This window comes from Lepidochelys kempii, chromosome 11, assembly GCF_965140285.1.
Source record: "Lepidochelys kempii isolate rLepKem1 chromosome 11, rLepKem1.hap1, whole genome shotgun sequence".
NCBI classification, from domain to species: domain Eukaryota; kingdom Metazoa; phylum Chordata; order Testudines; family Cheloniidae; genus Lepidochelys; species Lepidochelys kempii.
The window spans coordinates 37500408-37523994 of NC_136390.1; the positions used below are offsets into that span (position 1 = coordinate 37500408).

Sequence of the window (23587 nt, forward strand, 5' to 3'; positions counted from 1 at the left end):
TGTTGCCACACCCCCTGGTTTGAAGTGGTTTCCATGATGGACAGGGGTCAGTGGCTCTCAGCACCCCGGTCCTCTGGACAGGGGCTTTCTCTCACATGGAGCCTGTACAGCACCGGGCGCAATCGGGCCCATCCTAGCGAGGGCCCGGGTGGGACCAGACCGCAAGTAAGGCGTAAGGCTAATCCACTGACTCCAGGGGAGCGAGGGCAGCAAGAGAGAGCAGGGGTTGGCCCCGGGGCCAAGGCACTTGGCTGCACCGCGAGGCGCTGATAGCGAGGGACAGGCCCAGCCATGCGGTGCCCGCGCTTTCCAGTCCCGGACCCTGCGCCCTTCGCCCGCCCCGTCCCCCCGCGGCGCGGCCGGGGCGCAGCGCTTCCCGCTCCCAGGAGCTCGCCGCTCTCGCGGAAACGAGCCTGCGAGGAAGGGAGGCGGCGAACGTCGGGACCTTCCTCGCTGATTGGTCTCCGCCGCTCGCTCTCCCCCCCCCACCCCCAGCTCCGAGCTGGAGGAGGCGGCGATTGGCCGCCCCGGCCTGTCAGTCGGAAAGGCCAAGTTCCATTGCGGGATCGCCTCGCTCCGCGAGCCGGGCTTGGCTGCTGCTGCCGCGGCGGCTGCGGGGGAGCTGGCCGGCTGCTGCTGGGGCTGATGGAGAAGTGATGCTGGCTACCGGGAACCGGGCGGCAGCAGCGGCAGGACCAGGACCAGGACCAGCCGTGGGAGCCCAGCTGACCCCTCCGTGCTGCCAGCCGGGCGAAGAACAGCAAAGCCAGCTGGTAAGGTCTAGCCACGGGGGAGGTCGATGCCTCTGCCTGGCTCTGTGCGTCCATGCATGGCTGTGAATCCACAGCGCCTTTTGTTGGAGGGGCTGGAGGCAATGCAATGCAGGATAGCGTAGCAGCGCACGGGGAAGCGCTGTGTGTGGGCCAGATGTCTGGGACACAGGGAATCGGCTGGCGGCTGCTGCCGCTGCCGGCTGCAATCGACTTTGACAGGCAGGAGATTGCATGTGTGCGCGTTAGGAGCCACACTTCGCAAGCGTGGTACCTACCTCTCTAGCGATCCTTGCCCGGATGCCCTTCAGGAGCCGTAAGGATGGCTGGAAACGAGCGTGTCTTGCTGGGAGGCTCGGACGAGTGCAAAAGTCCGCCGTGTCTCTCTAGAAAGGTAAAAGCAACGCCGAGCAAAGTGAACTTTATTGCCATAATTACAAGGGGAAGTATTAGCACGCTCCTTCCAAGGGAAGGCAGACTCCAGCGAGGCACAGTCATGTCACCAGTATTGCTGGAGAAGAGGCCAGTAAAGTGAGGAAACAGAGGGCTGTTAGTGAAAAAATGGCCGGGGAGGGGGGGTATTCTCTTTTATAGTGTAGACCTAAAGCCCTACAAGCTCAGCTGTTCCCCTCTGTACTTTCCTTGCTGCTGTTGAGCTTCACATGGCTTTGGAGACGATGAAGTGCCAACATCCAAACTCATTCAGTGCTCCTCCTGAAGCAGCTCCAGACAGCGTGAATCTCAGGGTTTGGTTTAGGGGACACGTTTCCCAGTTTTCGGTAACTACTATAAACTGTGTTGCAACGGGGAAACAAAGGGCTCTTCTTCTGTGCGCGAAGCGGAGGGAATTTAGAAATCCAACGGCTGTGTGAACTGTCAGCTCCTTCAACAGGATGTGTAGCTATTTGCCAGCCGCCACTGTTGACTTCCCAAATGTTTTCTATGAGGGGAACTATCATCGCTTTCAAAGACTGATGCAGGGTAACCGCTAAAAAAGCCAGATTGCCAATTACCGGAATAGTTTTAACCTTCTGTTTCTGTAACCATCCCAACAGGGTACTGGATTTTATTTTCTGTAGAAAGAGCTGAAATGAGCTTGCTTTTTATTACACACTGCAGATGCGTATTGCTGGTTGGCTGAGTTTGAATCAGTTTCCCTCGGTAAAATTGACCAGAGAAGACACTGAATAGTATTTTTAACTTTTAAAAAATGGTTTTACTAATCCAGTTAGCATTGACTCATTCTTTTAAGGGTAATTAAAACGTAAGTAATAAAAATGGAAAATATAAAAGCTGCTCCATGTTGTCATACTAGGGATGGAAAAATAGGTAGTGCTTGAGAAAGGTGTGTTTAAGCAAGCATGCACCAAGGACCTCTTTAGAGAACAGCAAATTACTAGAGACCTTGGTAGTGGAAATCCTTATTACAAGTAGCCTGACCTTGACCTGATGACAGTCATTAAAACACTTTTTAAATTAGAGATTATGTAAACATTAACTCAGACCATTTGAATGGAAAATTCATATGCACAGAAAAATTAATAGAAAACAAATTTGTTATGGCTGATTTATGCTTTTGTAAAAGGCTAAAAATGGTAAGTTCAAAGAAAACTTCTAATATAGCAAATGGGGGTGGGGGAGGGAAGGAGGGAAATAAAGTCAGTGGCTGTTAAGACTTCTAAAGAATTTCAAAGACTAAATCCTGGTTCTTTTCCCACACATAATTTTCTATTTTTTCATTACTCTTTAGCATGAATTACTCTGTGATATAAGACCAAACATTTCATCTCTTTAAAACAGCAGTGTTTTAAACCAGTGTTGAATATTCTTAATTTGTTAAAATATTCTTTAACTTACCTTTAAAAGTTCTTTGATTAATTTTATTCTTTTCTTAATTAAATCTTGATTGCACAATATTTTAAATAATTGTTGGTATACTTCTATATTTTCTTATGATGGGCTTGATCCTGCACCCATTCATGTCACTGAGAGTCTTATCAAGCAGAAATGTAATTTGAATTATTTTTATTTATTATTTTATCTGCAGATCCCTCAGCCATAATCCTGAGTGTTTAAAATGCTGCTCAACATGTTAAGAAGTTGTTTTATGTATTAAAATGTGTATAACGTATCAAGAATACTTAATTCCAAGTTTATGATTCTTTTCTAGCTGTCAAAAAACCACAACAATACTGTGTGGATTTGGTGCTCTAACACTTGCAAAGTAATCTGATAAATTAACTAAATTACTGAAATTTGACACCATGCATGACAAACATTTTTAAAAATTACAAAATCATATGATAGATGGCAGAATGGACAACGAGCATAAACCATATTATCACAAAGTGTTTATATTTCTGCACACTCTGGAGAGATGAAGTCCAGTGTTGTGGCTGGACAGTAAATACTAAGTGTAAGTTCTACACCTCAGATCTTTTATGACTAATACAACATTATTCTTCCCACTTTGTATTTAGTAGATAAATATCTTTATTTACAGAACATAAAATGCAATTTAAATTCAGGTGCCTGTCTAGCATATAGATTTTCAGTGGATCTAGCGAAATCAAAAACTGGTATGAAGAGATGACTATAAAAATATCAGTTAACTTGACACAGTTAATTTATTTAAAATATTTTAAGCTAATTTGGGTGTCCTGTAAAGAGAAAATAGTAGTAGCAGCACTGCAGCTAGAATCAGGTACAGTGCAGATAGTCATGATACGTGATCTCCTAGTCCCATTCAGTTATTCCAGTCTGCCTCATACCAACCCAAAGTACCTGTACATGCCCCCTACGGATGGATGGTGCCAAAAGTTCTAGTAGTTTTGAGATACGGACAAATGTTATTTTTGACAAGGGATTAAGTGGAAACAACCAAACTAATTTTTCTTGTGACCTAAACTAGATTTTAATCTAGATATCCAGATTGTAAAAGAATAGTCTATTAATGGACTGAATCCTCTTCTACGCACCCTTAATCATGTGAGGAGTCTCATTTACTTTAGTGGAATTATTCACGAGTAAATATTTACAGGATCAGGTCCTAATTTACTGCATCACCTAAATTTATTTAACTGAATCATTTTCATTATAGGTACTATGAAGCATTTTACAAAAATTGAAACATTTTAACTCATTTATATTTCTGTGGAAATGTGCCAAATCTAATGTCACAGTAATATATATAAGCAAGAGGAACTAGGAAGTGGATTTTGGTATAACAAAAGGCCTAATCAATCACTAGAAATTATCATGATTTGATCGATTATATGATTTTTCAACAATGCTTTTTTCCTTTATTATGGATTTATGACTCAGATCTTTCTAGAGCTGTATCAAAATGAAAGTGCAGTTTCTTAAACCACACTAGATTTGCTTTATTTAGATTTCCTGTTTATAAAATAAGCAAAACAAGTCCCTCCTTTCCCAATACATTTGTAAGTCTTACCAATTGGAGACTATCAAAATAACACAAAATCCTGGATTTTCCTTGCCTGTATATACATCAGTGATTTTTGCAGGGAACTCTTAATAAATAAATAATATAAAGAAAATATAGAAAGGAAAATTAATCATTCTAGCATGTTGCAACCTGCTCCCCATTTAATTGCCAAAATAAAGATGTAAAGCAATGTATTAAAATATTGGTGATGTAATTTGCCATGTGTAGTAGTAAAATTATTTATTTTGATGCAGCTAGGAAAACCAACTTCCATTCTGTTTAGAAATGAGAAATTTGTATATACATTTAGTTAAAAAAAAAAGCTTTGTAAGAAAATTATAGAAAGAACTAATGAATTTTAAATACTTTATGTAGCTCCTTCCTTCAGTTGTATTAAATCATGCAAACTGTACATTGATCTTTTGAAAAGCTAATTCCATTTTTGAACTTCAGTAAAAACACTGACTTGTATCCTCTCCAGAAAATGCAGCGTCAGTAACTTCTGGTCCATGGAAGCTCTGCAGACCGTCCTGGATATGGAGAAGTGTAAAATATACCCTAAGATGACTTTTTATCTTCCCCATTTACTCATATGTCAGCTTGTTCCAAATGTTTCCAAAGTGTCATAAGATACTGATAGGTGCATAACACTGCTTTAGGCTGTATGTATGGATGCCTAAGATGGCTTCTGTCTGAGGAGCAAATGCTGCATGGAAGCTGATCCACCTCCCATTGACTTCAATGGAAGTTGGATCAGGCCTCATAAAGCATTTCCCATTGACATCCATGAGGATTGCTCTTAAGCAGAGACTGCAGATTCAGGTCCACAGGCTGAGGATAAACTCATTTTCCAACAGATGAAGAGGGGCAGAGGCAGGCAGGTTCTTCTCTCACTGACTGACATACTCATATGCAGTGTGGGTTGCAGGAGATTAGACAGACAAGGTGGGTGAGGTAATATCTTTTACTGGACGTACTTCAGTTGGTGAGAGTAACAAGCTTTTGAGCTTGCACAGAGCTCTTCTTCAGATCTGGGAAATGTACTCAGCGTCACAGCTAAATACAAGATGGAACAGGATTGTTTAGCATAAATATTTAACACATATGTGAAGGTGAAGCGGCCCATTAACACCTCTCCAGTCATGGAGGGAGGGAAAGGAATGCAGGAAGTGGGGGGAGAATGCATCTTGGGGGAGGGGGGGGAGTTATTAGTGGGTTATAGCGTATTGTAATAAACCATAAATCCAGTGTCTCTATTCAGTCCGTGATTTTTAGTGTCTAGCGAAGTTATGAATTTAAGTTGCCATGCTTGTCTTTTGAAAGTGTTATGTGTTTTCCTTTGAGAATGAGGACTGATAGGTCAGAAATAGAGTGATCACTGGTGATAAGGTGTTTTTGTCTTTTATCTTTTTCCTGTGTGAGTTCATTCAAGTATGTAGTGATTGTCTGGTTTCATCCACATAGTTGTTACTGGGCATTTAGTGCACTGGATAAGGTGCACCATGTATTGTGATAGGCATGTGTAGGACCCATGGATGTTGAAAGGTGTGTTGATCATTGTAGCAGTGGAGATATGTCTGCAGGTTTTGCATCTGTTGTTCTAGCAGGTCTGGTGCCACTTTGAATTGGTGTGCCCTGGTCTGTGGGGACCTTGCTTCTGATGATGAGCTTGGAGAGGTGGGGAAGTTGTCTGAAGGCTAGAAGAGGGGGTACAGGGAAGATTACTTTCAGGATGGAGTCCCTATTGACTATTGGTTGTAGTTGTTTAATGATACCTCATACCGGTTCCAGTGTAGGGTCAGAGATGACAAGAAGGGGTGTGGGATCAGAGGGGGTATTATTTCTGTATTGTAGAAGGTTCTTAAGAGGTATTTGGGTGGCTCATTTCATGGTGTGATCTACTTCTCTGGTGGAATGTCCTTGTTTGGGGAAGACAGTTCTGAGTGTGTGAAGGTATACATTGTGGCCTTTCTCCTAAGAGCATATTCATTGGTATTTGAGTGCCTGGGCTTTAGATAACAGATTTCTTGATATGTTTGGGGTGGTTACTGGATCTATGAAGGTAAATGTGGTGATCCGGGGGTTTCTTGTAAATAGCTGTCTGTTGGGTTCCATTATTGAAGCTGATTGTTGTGTCCAGGAAGTTGAGGCTAGTGTGGGAGTGTTCCAGAGAGAATTTAATAGATGGGTGGTGGTTGTTGAAGTTGTGGTGGAAATCTATGAGGGAGTTCAAGTCATCTGTCCAGAGGATGAAAATATTATCAATGTATTTCAGATATATCATTAGTTTTGTGGTACATTTGTCCAGAAATTCTTCTTCAAAGTGGCCCATGAAAATGTTGGCATATTGGGGAGCCATCCTAGTACCCATGGCCTTTCTCAAAGTGTTTGTTGTTGACTGAAAAATTGTTATGGGTGAGGATGAAATGGATAAGTTTGGCAATGTGTTTGGGGTGGATATCTGATGGTTGTCCATTGTCTTGTAAATATTTGAGGCAGGCAGCTATGCCATCATTGTGGGTGATGTTGGTGTATATGGAAGTGACATCCATGTTGGCAAGGATGGTGTTCTGAGGAAGGTTGTTAATGTGGAGTTTGTGGAGGAAGTCTGTTGTGTCTTGGAGAAAGCTGGCCCTTGTGTGGTGAGTGGTTTGAAGTCCCACTAGCTAGTGATCAAACCAGTAGACGAAGGGGGTACCATTGCAGTCTTCAGCCATGATGACAATGTTAACAAGGCAACAGAAGCTCTCTGACACCACCTACTATAAAAAACTCAAAGAGGACCCAACACCACAATTTACCCAGGAACATAAGGACATCATCAAATCCTTCCCCAGACAAACCCAAGAGAAACTCTATATGCTTCCCAAGATGCATGATCAAGGGAACCCAGGCAGACCCTTCATAACTGGCCACGGCATTCTTAGTGAAGGAATATCGGGACTCTCAGAAACCATCCTCAAACCACTCACCACACAAAGGGCCAGCTTCCTCCAGGACACAATGGACTTCCTCCACAACATTAACAACCTCCCCACATTCCTTTCCCCACTATGACTAAAGGGGTCTTAATAGGCTACTTCACCATGAATGGCCCCTTAAAATGTGTGAACTATTTATTTTAAACATTCTGTTCCATATTGTATTTAGCTGCGACACACTGAATATATTTCCCAGATCTGAAAAAGCTCTGCGTAAGTTTGAGAGCTTGTCTCTTTCACCAACCGAAGTTGGTCCAATAAAAGATATTACCTCACCCATCTTGTCTCTCTAACTAATGCTCTGTCAGCCAGGAAAAAATTTCCAAAGGGCAGTGCAGCCTAAAGATGTGTCTTTGACAGCAATATTCTGCAGCTCAGTCAGGTGGAAGTGAAGGACAGATAGGGACAAAAATGACTGGCCTCTCTGAGAATTGGATCTCCGTATGAGGCATGTTAGTCCAGTCTTAGGGCTTTAGGAGTTGTGATAGACTGAATGGGCCCAGCTGTGATGATGCGTTATGAATCTCATTTTCAGTCCTCGAGCTCTCCCTCCATTGGTCACTGCTAATAACAATTATTATTATACTCAACACTTACATTTCAGTTTTCATTCAAAAGCACTATTTTACACTGTATTCAGGCATAATTTCACACAACACTGAAATACAGCCACATCTAGGGTTTTATAGTGCACAGCAACACTACACAACAACTTAGAACTTTTCCAATTTTGGATCTGACCAAACCAAATATTCATTTATACACACAGCCCTTTTGAAAAGTGCCATATACAATTTAAATAATACGATATATTCAGGTAGTCAGAATGTAATTATTCCTATGGAGTTTAGCCAGGACATCTAGGTCATCACTTCTGCCTTTGCAGAAAATGCCGGGCCATCAGGAAATAGCCACAAACCTTTCTTAGTGCCTCTTATACCATGTTTGGGTACTGGCTTAATCAGAAAAGAAGAGGGAAGAATACTGTCTATCAAATCACCAGCATCTCTTCCACACACAGGTTTTTCTCTTGTGGTCTCCTATACAAGTATCAGATTTAACAATGCTTAGCTTGTGAGATCTGACACAATCAAAGCTGGTGGTGTTCTGATGCAGATAACATGCAGGAGCTTGCCTCCCTCTGAGCTGTTCTGTAGCTCCTCCACGTGAAGGGCTGTTGTTTTGTTTCTTTAGTCCTTCAGCAGGTGGCCACATTTTCAAGTGAATAGGTAGCTCTGCTGAGGAGCATCATCTGTGGCTTTGTGGGGGTTGTGCCAGCCAGAAGGCTGCAGATATTTCCTGCTGGATCAGGCCCTGAATTTGTTAAAGGATACCATTACTAACTACTTGCTACTCTGAAACCTGTCATTACTAATTTATTACTTAGAGTTGGATCTTGTATATTAGAAGAAAAGTAGAATAAATAACTCTTCTCTTATGTTCAGATTTGATATTTACTTTATATAGCAGGAGATTTAAGTAGGGGAGCAAATTTTTAATATTCTCTGTAGTTAGTCAGATCTTAAAAAGAAAGTATTATGGAATGTGTCACATTCCCGGGTACAATCCAGACCACTGGTGATTATGACTAGTTCAGAAAAGTGTATGGATTAATAATTTAGAGCAATCTTGACCCCCCCCCCCATGATGAAGTCTGTGTTTAGTGGTGGAGGGGAAGGAAAACTCTACAAGATGCCCCTCCTAGTGTTTCTCCCAAACCATAGCATTGGGGGAATGGGTGCAGTGGGGTACAGAGTTTGCCCTCTTAGTGACTGCAGTTAAAGTTACACTTAATCAAATCAAACATTTGTAAGTATGGAAATGCATAATTATGATCACATAAATAACCTTAACTCTGCCCTCACACTACTTAATAAACAGTCTCGGGCCCAAACATCTCCTAATTAATCATCCTCCATTCACATATTACATTGCATACCTACACCAAAGAAATGGACAAAGTCCTTCCAACATTTTCAGTAGAGGTCTGTGTGCCATAAATACCCACTGGAGTGTCCACTGCAAACGTGTTCATAGAGTGAGTGCGCCACGATCTGCACTGGCTTCCCATGCGTTTTTGGATGGAGTTTAGATATTGGTATTGACCTACAAAGCCCTATATGGTTTAGGACCTTCCTACCAGAGAGGCTGCTAGTCTCCCCATGACATACCACCATAGGAGAGATCAGCAGAGATGCTCAAATTGGACCCCCCCCCGCCCCAATATAAAAGAGAAGGGATCACTGGCAGGGTGTTCTCCATTCCTGTGAAATACCCTGGTCAAAAATAGCCCAAATCTGTTGCTCTTCAGGGCATCCTTCTTAGGAGGGTTGCTGAAGAAGCAGATATTGTTGAGGACGATGATTAGGGAAAAATGGGGAATATGTTTTATTCTTGTACTACTTTGTAACATTATTATTATATAATCATAGGACTGGAAGGGACCTTGAGAGGTCATCTAGTCCAGTCTGCTGCACTCATGGCAGGACTAAGTACTATCTAGACCATTCCTGAGAAGGGTTTGTCTAACCTGTTCCTAAAAATCTCCAATGTTGGAGATTCCACAGCCTCCCTAGGCAATTTCTTCCAGTGCTTAACCACCCTGACAGTTAGGAAGTTTTTCCTAAAGTCCAACCTAAACCTCTCTTGCTGCAATTTAAGCCCATTGCTTCTTGTCCTATCCTCAGAGGTTAAGAAAAACAATTTTTCTCCCTCCTCCTTGTAACAACCTTTTATGTACTTGAAAACTGTTATGTCCCCTCTCAGTCTTGTCTTTTCCAGACTAAACAAACCCAATTTTTTCAATCTTCCCTCATAGGTCATGTTTTCTAGTCCTTTAATCATTTTTGTCACTCTTCTCTGGACTCTCTCCAATTTGTCCACATCCTTCCTGAAATGTGGCGCCCAGAACTGGACACAATACTCCAGTTGAGGCCTAATCAGCGCGGAGTAGAATGGAAGAATTACTTCTTGTGTCTTACTTACAACACTCCTGCTAATACATCCCAGAATGATGTTTGTTTTTTTTACAACAGCATTACTGTTGACTCATATTTAGTTTGTGGTCCACTGTGGCCCCCAGATCCCTTTCCACAGTACTCCTTCCTAAGCAGTCATTTCCCATTTTGTATGTGTGCAACTGATTGTTCCTTCCTAAGTGGAGTACTTTGAATTTGTCCTCATTGAATTTCATCCTATTTACTTCAGATCATTTCTCCAGTTTGTCCAGATCATTTTGAATTTTAATCCTATCCTCCAAAGCACTTGCAACCCCTCCCAGCTTGGTATCGTCCGCACACTTCATAAGTGTACTTTGTATGCCATTATCTAAATCATTGATGAAGATATTGAACAGAACCGGACCCAGAACTGATCCCTGTTGGACCCCAGTCGTTATGTCCTTCCAGCATGACTGTGAACCACTGATAACTACTCTCTGGGAATGGTTTTCCAACCAGTTTTGCACCCACTTATGGCATTAAAAAGTTAGTTATTATTTCTTTCCTTGATTTATCATTTTGAGTATTTGTCAGACACACCTAAAGTGTTCAGATGGGTGCCTCTTGTTATTTTGTTAATCTAAAGAATAAATAAATAGAGAATTTACCTTTTCAACCCTTTAGAGACCTCATTCTTGTAGATTAGGTCATCTTCAGGATCTGCTACGTACACCTCACTATGATGCAGTATTTAAACTATTGTGCATCCAGCTTTAGATAATTGCAGCCATAGGCTCCAGACTTTGATGTATTTTCAACTGTAACTCAATTTAACGGGATGATTTTGTTTTGGAATTAACATATATATGTTTCCTTAGAGCGTGCACGTCTGTAGTCTGAGATTTGCTTTTAGAGACTTGTGGCCTAAAGTCAGCTTTGCTGATCTTTCCATCCATTTGATAACACAGATTGCCAGAATCTCTTTACACAAAGAATAAGCAGTAATTGTACCCTACTTGGTTTGATTCGTATTTTATTCTCGATATACTTGAAGTTAACATGGAGTTTGTCTTTGCAAGAAAATTAGGGAACAGGGTCTACCCGCAATGAGCTGACATGATGTTAAACTTGACTTGTCCCTATCAGCAATTAATACAAAATCATGGTCTTGTGTTAGTTAGCCCAACTACTCAAGGTTGCATTCAGATGTGGGATAGTGAATACAAGACTGTGGACTGCTGCATGGTAGCATGTGCAGATGTCATGCATGGGCATAAATACTCCTCTGTAGCATTTGAGCATTGTCCTCTTTAAGACTATGCCACATGAGTAATAGATGAAAGGTAAGTCTCGTGAGGGGAATGAGTGGACAGTAGCAGAATCCATGCAGAATACATTCTAAAGCAGGGGTGGGCAAACTTTTTGGCCTGAGGGCCTCATCGTGTTTTGGAAATTGTATGGAGGGACGGTTAGGGGAGGGGGTCATGGCCTGGCCCCCACCTCCTATCCGCTCCCCCATCCCCCAGGACTCCTGCCCCATCCAACCCCTCCTCTCATTCCTGACTGCCCCCCCGGGACAGCTGCCCCATCCAACCACCCGTTCTCCCTGTCCCCTGACTGCCCCTGGAACCTCTGCCCCCTGCCGCCCCATCCAAACCCCCTCCTTCCTGACTGCCCCCCCCCCCCGGGACCCTTGCCCCCATTCAACCCCCTGTTCCCGCCCCGACCCCTATCCACATCCCCACCCTCTGACCACCACCCTGAACTCTCCTGCCCTCTATCCAACACTCCCCCCCCACACACACACACCGCTTCCTGCCCCCTTATTGTGCTGCCTGGAACATCGGTGGCTGGCAGCACTACAGCTGCGCCACCCGGCTGGAACCGGGCCACGCCGCCGCCGCCACCGTGCAGCACAGAGCACCAGGTCAGGCCGGGCTCTGCAGCTGCACTGTCCCAGGAGCTCACAGCCCCGCTGCCCAGAGCGTTGCGCCGGCAGCGAAGCAAGCTGAGGCTGCGGGGGACGGGGGACAGCAGGGGAGGGGCTGCGGGCGAGCCTCCTGGGGCAGGAGCTCAGGGGCCGGGCCGGATGTGGCCTGCAGGCCATAGTTTGCCCACCTCTGTTCTAAAGGCACACACACTGAACATCACTTGTGCTGCTTATCTGACTTATACAGACTACCATTCTAGGGCTGCACTTGGCTCCTAATGTCTAATTATAACAATAATATTCTTTTTGTTGAGATGTACATAATCATTAGCCCACTTTTTGTAGTCTATGTTTCTGAGACATCAGCACAATTTTAGTAGTTTCTCCTCAAGGAGAGCTATACATACTTTTAATGAAGGAGAGTATTTTCCTGTGGGTGATATACAAGCAGTGTGCCACATTGATGCAATCACCTAGAAATAGTCCAAATCCATGTAGAAAGAGTATGAAGCATTTTTACAAAAAAAATAATTTTCTTCTCAATTAAGTAAGTCAGATTTTTGGTCTTTTAAGCACCTAATACAAGTATAATTAACAAGGCTTCAGATTTGCATATTTTTTAAAAATAATAAATCATAGAGCAGTCATGGTAAATGTAAAAGTCACAGGCTTTGGGGGAAATGGTGTGTAAGGTCATCAGAGTGCCATTTAAAGTGGGCAGGGCCTCCCCCCCGTCAAGACAATGAGCAGCTGGGCCAAACCTGAGTGGCATTGCAACCCCCGTTATGTCAGTTCGCAATGCTGAGAGCGGGACTATGGAACCAAAGAAAAGTCATAGACAAACAGAAAAATCACCATACCTATGACACTTTTACCACTGTGACAAACCTGCAGCCCTAATAATTAGTATATTTATGTTCTTGTACTGTACAAACTGTTCAGTTTTATTTTATCAAGCTTGGAAAGATCAGATCCATCTAGAAAAAAAGCTAATGAAAGAAAACTGTTCAAATCTCAGAGAATTTATGAAGGTAACACAACACATCAGTTCTACCTGAAAATGTTTGACAGCAGACTTTGAGTACTTTTGGTGTTTGTTATTAACCCCCAGATAGTGCTTTTCATCTAGAATGTATGCTTAAAATGGTTCTAAAGTGCCAGTTATGTGCTGCCTGGAATTGGCTACTGAACTGACTCAGTGACAAGCCAGGAAGCAGAGTGACACAGGGTGGAAGATTGGCTGCAAGATTCAAAATTAAGTACATGACAAATGATCCTACTAAGGAGATGTTGACTTGAATAGAGTAGCTAAGGTCCAAAGCAGTGTCAGTCATTGAAGTCAGTGTGGATTGTACTACATGCAGAGTGCTTGACGAACTGGGTCCAAGGCTCCAATCCTGCAAACATTCATGCAGGGGTTTAACTTCAACAATGCAGTTAGTCCCCTTGAAGTACATGGGATTACTCACGTGCTTAAAGTTAAGTGCTTTGCTGAATCAGGGCTAAAGTATACAAGATATGTTGTGTTCTTTCACACCTATAATTAGAACTTTTTTTTCTTGGCACACTTATTGGAAGTTGTTTTTTATTTGAAGATTTCAGATCTTTATTTGAAGTCAGACATTCACATATAGGAACCAGTGAATATTACATAAACTCTAAAAATCTGTAATAGAATTTCAATAGCTATATTCCACTACTATCATATTTAACATTAAGTAACATTACACACTGATTTACAACTAGTTAAAAATGTTTGGGGCTCAACTGTGTCCCATTACACTGGTGTAAATCTGTAATAATTCTGATGAATCCTGGTGTAAATGAGAGCAGCACCTTATGTTCTTATCATAACACAGAAGATACGTTAAAGAACCAGTTTATGTAGCTAGCCTATTCAGAATACTTCTCTTCCAGATAAAATACAAAATCATGATATATTTGGGTTAGTGAGAAAAGAATGTAATGCATGAAAGCGTCAGACAACAAAGAAATTAAATAAATGACCCAACTTTTACAACTTCTTCACTGTTGCGTTCATTAATATTTTTCCTGATACTAAAGGCAAGACTAGTAACTTATTATTTAGTTTAAAAAGACACTTTTGAAGACAACTTCCAAACTGAGACATGAGCGTGATTTTTCTCCTTATGTATTATACAAGAAGATTGTAAAAAATAAGGGTGTTCATTATGGAGCCAGTATTCATTTTTCCTCTTTGAGAGTTTGGTGTCAGTATGACCTGAAATCTTCTGTTAAATGAGTTTGGTGAATTTAGCTCCCTAATGGACTGTTCTCCACATCATAAAATCTCTGCTTATCATCTGGCACAATTAGCCAGCACTATATTCTCAAAATTGTTCATACCAAAAGTAGATGTCTGGAGAATTTGCTAGCAAAGCAAAAAAAGCACTTATGCAGTGTATTTGAGAGATACATTCTGCCATTGCACTAACTGGCCCCCTCATGCATTTTATAACTTTATTTTTCTTATACAATGTTTATTTATAACTTTCAGAAAGCAAAACTTGATAAAATGACCCATCTCACAAAACTAGTCAGAAAAAAAAGCAAAAAAATCCTCTATCATCCCCTGGTTTCCCCTCAAAATGTTGTACGTGAATTCTATATAATATACTGTTATGCTTAAGAGTGTTGGTGGCTGACCATAAGCATGTCAGTTGAAGCTGATGTACATGCTAACTATTTTTCATTCAGGATAAATGAGGGTTCAGTTATATGCCCCTTTATTTAGAGGTAACTGAAACATTACAAGTCACTACCCAAGGCCCAGGACTGCATGGGAAGGCCTGAGCAAAAACTGATTCAGGGAGAATAGGGGGAGTTTCCCTAGGACAGATTAGAAACACAGGGACTGGGATACTGATTGACTCATGGATTTTAAGGCCAGAAGGGACCATCATGATCATTTAAGTCCAGTGGCTCTCAATCTTTCCGGACAACTGTACCCTTCTCAGAAGTCTGATTTGTCTTGCGTATCCCCAACTTTCACCTCACTTAAAAACCACTTGTTTACAAAATCAGACATAAAAATACAAAGTGTCACAGCACACTATTATTGAAAAAATTACTTTCTCGTTTTTACCATATAATCAATTGGAATATAAGTTTTGTACTGACATTTCAGTGTGTAGTATATAGAACAGTATAAACAAGTCATTGTCTGTATGAAATTTTAGTTTGTACGTACTTCACTAGTGCTTTTTATATAGCCTGTTGTAAAACTAGGCAAGTAGCTAGAAGAGTTGATGGACCCGTTGAAGACTTCAAGTTACAGAGAATCCACCATTTACCTAGTTTAAACCTGCAAGTGACCCATGCTCCTTGCTTCAGAGAAAAGCGAACCCCCCCAGAGTCCCTGCCAATCTGACCCAGGGGAAAATTCCTTCCCGACCCCAAATATGGCAATCAGATAGACCCTGAGCATGTGGGCAAGACCCACCAGCTAGACACCTGGGAAAGAATTTGCTGTAGTAATTGAGAGCCCTCCCCATCTAGGGTCCAGCCATTGGAAATATTTGCTGCTAGCAGTCGCAGATTTGCTACATGCCATTGTAGGTAGTCTCATCATATGATCCCCTCCATTAACATATCAAGCTCAGTCTTGAAACAAGGTAGGCTGGTGGAAGTGTGTGTGAAGAAAGCCAGAGATGAACTGGTAAGCATGGTCCTAGGAGGAAGCTGAGAGAGCTAGAGCTTCTTTTGAGCACATCAGGCTTGGAAACTGGGAGCAAGGAAACTGCTTCCTGTTGTTCGTTCCTATTGTGTTCAGGGAAACATTCTTTATAAATAAACAGGATTGCAGCAAAGAAATGCCTGACTCGATCATCAATTTCTCTCCCTAATGGAAACAAACTGGTTATGCCATGAATATTGGCTAGCTGCTGCTGCCAAGGAGCCACCATACTATTTGGGCTGTACATAATTTTATAAGAAATATACTATACTGTAGTAATAAATTCATGGTGTCCCAAGACTCTATGGTTGGTACTGTGTCTTCGCTATCACCATTTGGAACTTAGAACTCAGATTTTCGTACTCCAAAAGCTCAGGCCCTTGTCACTTGAGCTAAAAGGAAATTATTCTTAGCTGTTAGCAGTAGAAGGCCTATGAAACATAGTTGAGCACTTTTGAGTCTATCCAGTAGAAGGCAGTGATGTATATTCACACTAGCCAATTAATATAGGTTTATATATATATTACAGTGGCAATTTTCAACCTGTAGTCTGTGGACCCCTGGGGGTCCTCAGACTATGTTTAAGATTTCCAAAGGGGTCTGCACCTCCATTTGAAATTTTTTAGGGGTCCACAAATGAAAAAAGGTTGAAAACCACTAAATTACAGTGTTTATGTAATTCTCAAAATGCTGAACCTATGCTATGTGGCTTTTGGTAGTCTTAATTTAAATTGCCAGACTTTTAAAACAAAGCAGTCCTATTCAGAAGTATGTTTTATACACAAGAGTAGAGAACAATTCTTTCTTATTTCTCTGAAATAAATAAAATTCCCCTCTTTTTACCTTAATTCAAGGAAGCCTATGGAAATGTTATAGCATTGGACGCTAGTGGTTTAGGAATTTTGCCATTTCATAAGTGTCTTTCTTTTTGGTGTGATGGTTTTGGGTAAATCAGATTGTGTATATAATATGTGCTGTCTTATTACACATGGTCACTTGAATGCCTAGAGCCTGTTATGATCAGGAAGCTTTACTATCTTTTCTAAAGTTTGTCTGTATTTTCTGCTTGATTACTCAACCAAGTTACTTCAGACTTTTGTTTGACCATAGATAATTTGACTATTAGAATGTCTTGTAGCTAGAGTTCTGACATCAGCAAATAGGTCAAGCCATATCTGAAAGAGTCTTGTGCATTTTGTTCTGCGTGCCAATGAATTGAAGACTCAAAATTATTTTCAGTTCTGTTTGAAGGCTTTTGTGGTAAGACATGTTTAATGTTTTGATAAAAAGTCTTTTCCACTCAGATGCCAATATAACATCTACATAGTTTCCCAAGCCACCAGCTCCAACTGCATTGCAAACAATGTTGTGGGTTGTATTTTAGATTCAGTATATATTTGTATTTTAGTTGTGCTATCCAAAGCATTTAAAAATATAAGTTCTACACATTTCAGGCTGAAGCAAGTTTTATATTTCTTGTCTGCTCAATGTGAACAGGGCTCCAGGTGGGGCCAGAAATGAGGGGTTCAGGGTGCGAGAGAGGGCTCTGGGCTGAGGCTGCAGGAGGGGGCTCAGGGCTGGGGCAAAGGGTTAGGGGCTGTGGGCTCCAGCAGGGGGTTGGGGTGTGGGAGGGGATTCTGGTCTGGAACAGGAGGTTAGGGCATGGGAGTGGGTGCGGGGTCCCAGCGGTGCCTACCGTAGCTCCCAGGAAGCAGCCGCAAGGTACCTGCAGCCCCTAGGTGCATGGACGGCCAGTGAGGCTCTGCACGCTGCCCTCGCGTCTGCAGGCACTGCCCCCAAAGCTCCCATTGGTTGTGGTTCCCGGCCAATGGGAGCTGTTTAGCTGGCACTCGGGGCGCGGGCAGTGTGTGGAGCCTCCCTGACTGCCCGCACACCTTTGGGCACCCAGTGGCTGCTTCTGGGAGCTGCACGGAATTAGGGCAGGCAGTGAGCCTGCCTTAGCCCCAGGCCTCTGCTGCGCCACTGACCGGACTTTTAATGTCCCGGTCGGCAGTACCGACCGGAGCTGGCAAGGTCCCTTTTTGATCGGGCGTTCCAGCCAAAAACTGGACACCTGGCAACCCTAGCCTCAACATGGAGGTGGGTGGGGCAGAGGATGGGCATGGCTGAAGCATGTAGAGCCCTCACCTGGTTCATGGCCTCTTAGAGACTGTTGCCAGCTGGCCTGAGTCACATCTATGTTGGTGCTCATGGCAGTACAGCATCAGAGAGCTGTAACTGGCTTTCCAACAGCCTGCCTCTGCTGCACTGAGTGGAAACTCCATGCACCAGAGAATCTTGGCCAGTATCTTCGTAATGGTGATGGAAATGCTGATCATAACTTTAGACCCATCTCTTTCTGGATTCAAAAGCCTTCTAAATATGCATTATATATGTACTTATTTTGTTCTGGTAGATGTAGGGGCATGCCCAGGAATAAAAATTTGGCTGCTTTTATAGGGGCACTTTCTGTGCCCCCTCAACTCTCCCACCCCGCAGCTGGAGGAGCTGGCTTTCCCTCCCCACCCGCTGCAGCTGGAGGAGCTGGCTCTCCCTCTCCCCCGCCCTGCCCACGGCTGGAGGAGTGGCTCTACCTGGTGCCAGAGGACCTGATTCTCCCTGCCATGGCCCAAGGGCCGTTGCAGTTGGCTCTCCCCACAGTAGCCAGAGGAGCTGGATCTCCTCCCTGTAGCCCCAGGGCCAGAGGCGCTGTTATCTCCCACCCCAGCCTGGGTCAGAAGATTTCGCTCTCCCCATCCAGCCCCGGAGGAGTTCTGTGTCCCCACTGATTTGGGGTGCCCTTGCTTGCCACCCCTGTGCACGCCCCTGAGTAGATGTTATTTTTAAGTGCCTGTGTTTCATGATGGTGAAATGTGTGGTGCGATGTGTGGTTCATTGAGGAAGATACCATTTCAATAACATTTGCTTTTCTTAACCTTATGTAGTGCAACAAATTCTGGTGGAAAAAAATTTCAGATTTAGAATAATAATGTTTGGCTTTGACATTTCTAATGTTTGCCAACAAATAAACAGAAAGCACATCAAACTTTTTTGACAGCATTACCATTAATACCCTGCATATTACGTATATTATATATATGAAGCAATAATTCTTAACTATATTGGGCATTTAGTCTACTTTCCTTTCCAAGATGGTGGATAGATAGTAATATAGTGCAGTTAAGAATACCTTGTTATGAATTTATGGTATGTGATCACTCTTCGCTATCTAGAAAGATGAAGATTTATAGTGTCTGATCTGTTCTTTTGTAGGAAATTATGAAAAATCACAAAACGAATGAAAGATGATATTTGTGGGATTCAGAAACTTGGTGGTGAACTCCTGAGTGTCTGATTGAGGACTTCCAACTAGAAAATATATTTTTTTACTAGAAAAACATTCTTAGCCAAGATACTTTCCAATGAGACGCAGTGACATATTTGTAAACAAATAGATTTTCCAACTGCATAACTAAGTAATATAAAATATATTGTAACAAAATCATTTGCTAAATAAACTCATGAGATGTACTATATTAAAAGTTATACTGATGTAATGGAAAAAGCAATTTAATTATTTCCAGTATTGATAGTGCAAAGAAAATCTGGTATAATTGTGCTAGAGAATATTAAAAGCCACTGTTGTCTGTGTTTGAAGACATATTGTTTTGTGATAATGAAATATTGTAATAACCTCAGCTGCCTCCAGAGAAGAATGTCAACTATCACTCCCTGGAGTTACTCTTCAGTGTATCACTAGTTATTATGATACATAAATAAGTTTTACACAATGAACATTTGGAATAAATAGAACCATAGATATTGTGACCATATTCAAAACTAACAGATATATTTCATTTTCAGTTTTTATTTTTTTAAAATTTCTTTGGCATTTACCAGTATTTATTTGAAAATGTAAACTATGGGTGAAAATCAGTTAGAAACTGGAAATGAAGAGTGGTAGGCTGGAAGGGGTCCTCAGTACTCACAGTGGTTGGTGGCCAGGGTGGGAGGTACTCACAGTATAGTGGCTGGATGGTTTTGGCTGCCAGGATCCAGCTCCCTGATGGTCTCGCTCCTTTACTGCACAAAGGAAGTGGACGGGGCTGGGCTGAAGAGCCAGGGTCAGGAGGGTCTCTGTCTGGCAGAAGGTGGTCTCAGCTGCCAGAACCCGGCTCCCTGCCTGTCTCGCTTCCCAGAGCACAGAGCCCTAGCCACTTCTCTCCCAGACAAAGTCCTCTCCTGATCAGGCTATTCAGCACTAAAGGGGTGGTATCAGGTGCGGGCTCTGTCAAGGGGCCAGTACCCAGAGGGAATGGCTTTACATTCCCATGCTGACCCCATCTCTTTGGTGTGGGTCCAGGGCACAGAGCCCCATCCAATTCCCCTGTTGGACACAGCCTACGTGGAAGTAGACAGGGCCACAATGAAGGTCCAGGGTCAAGGGGGGGCTCTGTCTGGCATAGGGGCCAGTACTCATGGGCTGTAGCTTTCTGCTCCCCTCCTGACTCTCGCTGTACAGCGTGGCCCCATCTGCTTCCCCTGTGAAAAATCTGTGGGGCCCAAAAAAGCCAAAATTCAGGTGAAAGTGGGTAAAACCAATACAGAGTTTTTTTTAAAATTCAGGAATATTTTGGGTTAAGTTGGAAAATACCAAAAACAAAGGGCCTTACAAATATATAAAAAGTAAACTAAGGTAAAAATCTGCAAAAGTGACTAACTGTTCAATAGTGAGGAGAATATAATTACAGGGTCCTGATTTCCTAAAAGGTTACCTCTTAAGGGCCTGGTCCAAAGTCTATTGAACTCGATGGAAATACTCCCTGGGACTTCAACTGGGTCTGGATCAGGACCTAAAATCTTAATCCTGCTTCCTTTGAAGTTCAATATAAAGTGGTTTCACCTATAACGTGGCAAGATTTTTTGGCTCCCGAGGACAGCGTTATATCGGAGTAGAGGTGTATATTCACCAGTTTTGTTTCTTTCATAGCCTCACAAAAATTTTGTAGTTTTCCCTTTCCCCTAAATTTCTCACAGGTTATAGGTGCATCATAAAACAATCTGTGCCATTTTGTAATATTTCAGCCAATATTGCTCTGCATATGTAGTATTTATTCTTTTTATGCCAGAATTACACTACTAAATCTTGGTACTATAGTTCTGAAACTATTGAGAGAGATCAATGTCAGAAAAAACTTTGTATGCGTTTAGGTTAGAAATGTAAATTGTTGACCTAGTGAATATTAACATTTTTATTTTGCATTTTTATTTTCAAAGAGGATTTTAAATTCTCTGATGAAAGGGCATTCCTTACTCATTATTGAGCTCTCTCACTCAGGCACTTCTTTTCAGTAAATGATGGCTTCAGAAAAAGGAGAGAAACTTCATATGATTAAACCGTTGACTAATCTTTTTTACATAATCATGGGGGGAGGGAGAGTCTTTTCTCCATTCAGCGTACGTAATGCTGATTAGTGTTAATGGGAGTTTTGCACACATATCAAGGGAAAAGTTGAACTTTGGAGTGTAACAAGAAAAGGCATAGAGAGATGATGGCAAAGATCAAATGAAAAATATTTGTGTTAACCTGTGTTTAGTAAGGGTTGCCTTCACAACCATGCTACATTGGCACATTTGCATCAATGCATCTGCGCTGATGTTGCGCGTCTGGTGAAGATGTGCTGTGTTGACACGAGAACGCTCTCCTGTCAACGTAATTATTCCACCTCAAAGAGATGTGGAAGCTATGTCAACGGGAGAGCATCTCCCGCCGACATAGTGCAGTGTAGACACTGCTTTAAGTTGATATAACTTATGTCACTCAGGGGAGTTTTTTTTCATACTTCTGAGCGATGTAAGTTACATTGACTTAAGCGGTAGTGTAGACAAGCCCTAAGACCAGCTCTGTTTTTATGGTTATAGGGTAAACATAGTAACATTTAACTCATTGTCTTCAGATTTAATTCTTTACAATTTCACAGCATTTTTATATACTTTGGTTTTGGTATTAATAAAACCTACATTTATCTTTGGTGGCTTCTCGTGTGTCCGGTACTTCCATTCCTTCAATTGATATGCTCATTAGGTCATTCACATGATCAGGCAGAAGGCGACTTCTTTCAAAACACAGAATTCTATTCAATGATGAGAAAGAACGCTCAGCTGTAGCTGTTGTGACTGGGAGTAGCAAGAGATGAATTCCTACTTCTTTCATCCCAGGAAACATAGCATAAAAATCGGGTTGAACCACTAGTGATGATAAAAAAGAAATTGAAATCAAATCTTCATTCATTCGTTGTATCATATTCCACTCTGTGTTCAAATTCTCTATTCTGTCCTGAGCACATGGCAGCCCCATTGCTGGTAGTGCCTCACTCCACTCAACTGTCGGTGTTTTATAAGACAGGGATCTGTAAAAGCTATGTAGAGGTTGAGTAGAACCTAGAAGTCACTGTTGTAGATTTTTAAGACTCAAGTCCCTGTACTTTTTCAGTTGTCTTAACAAACACTTCTTGTCCTCTTCACTTAAGGATTCAATATAAATGCCTTCATTAGTCAACTTCTGGACTGAAGTCTTTCCTTCTTCCGGTACTTTTTCAATGGATAGCTCTCTGATTGATCCAAATGTAGCTTCTGGACAAGCTTTGCTGGACAAAGATCTACAAGTGTTGTAGCAGATGCCTGGATGGCACTGTTTAATGACCCAAGTGGTTTCAACAGTAGACTTACAAGAGAGAGAATGGCAATAGTCTTCTCTGAACATAGTAGCAAAAGTAATCCACCAGCCTCACTATTAAGATCCATCCCATCTTGGTAGATACTTTCCAAAGCCAGTAATAATGGCTGGAGTAATTTTAAGAAAACAGCCAAGGATCGCTCATGAGAAAGCCAGAGAGTTTTCCCAGGTTGGACTAATTTGAACTTCAGTCCCAGTGTATCTTCTATATTTTCCAAGATGTTCAGTCGTTTTGGACTCTTGCTGAAAAAAGAATATCATGAAGACATTAAATTTATAGCTTTTTTAATGTCTTTTGAAGAGTCTGCAGCTCATACTAGTGCTAGTTGAAGTAGATGACCTCTGCAGTGTGTATAGGAGAGACTAGGGTTACACTTTTCTCTGAGCAAAGCTTGTGCTCCACCATGTCTTCCAGAGAAGTTTGCAGCTCCATCAAATGCACAAGCAGCCATCTGTTTGGGGTCCAATTGACAAGCATTTAACTCTTCTAAGATGTGGGTTGTCACAGATGCAGTCAATCTGTCTTCTGTAACTTGAACATTTAGAAGTGCATCTACTGGCCTACCACTGACATCAAGATAACGTACACAATTACTTAATACTTGATGACCATTTGCATTGGTACATTCATCAGCCATGTATGCAGATTTTTTGAATGTGGTGAGACAGTTGAGTCTTTCACTGTTGCACCACATGTGTCTAGCCAGTTAGCTGAGTTTCTTGCAGAAAGATAGTGAGCATTTGCTGGTCTTGTTCGGAACCAGTGTTCAACTTCAGGATGAACAAGTGACAGTGCACTTAACATTGGCCTCCAGTTTGTAGTGTGTGGTATCTCTTGCCTAAATAGAAAGTATGATGCCACAGCCATGTTTGTTCGCATGAACTGTGTTGTATCTCCAGCATTCTTAATAGCCTCATTAACACTCACCGGTGTTGTCCTTGGTCAGTGGAGACTCAGAGTTCAGAGGTGCTTTCACATGAGTTCACCTCCCGGATGGGGGGCAAGAAGGTACCTTGCTCATTCCTCCAGCTGCTCACTGTTCGCTCTGTCCACTATTGTTCGTTGTGCCATTGCTCACTCCATCG

The 23587-nt window shown here is 42.2% G+C and overlaps 1 protein-coding gene across 3 annotated transcripts in view; it reads left to right on the top strand.

Moving 5' to 3' along the window:
* The first annotated feature begins 518 nt into the window (after positions 1-518).
* Positions 519-23587, top strand: part of B3GALT1 (beta-1,3-galactosyltransferase 1) — a 337866-nt gene continuing 314797 nt past the window's right edge. For all 3 annotated transcript variants that reach the window (XM_073305743.2, XM_073305744.2, XM_073305742.2), the window contains exon 1: positions 519-773. The gene's annotated coding sequence lies outside the window, so the exon portion shown is untranslated. The remainder of the gene's footprint in view (positions 774-23587) is intronic.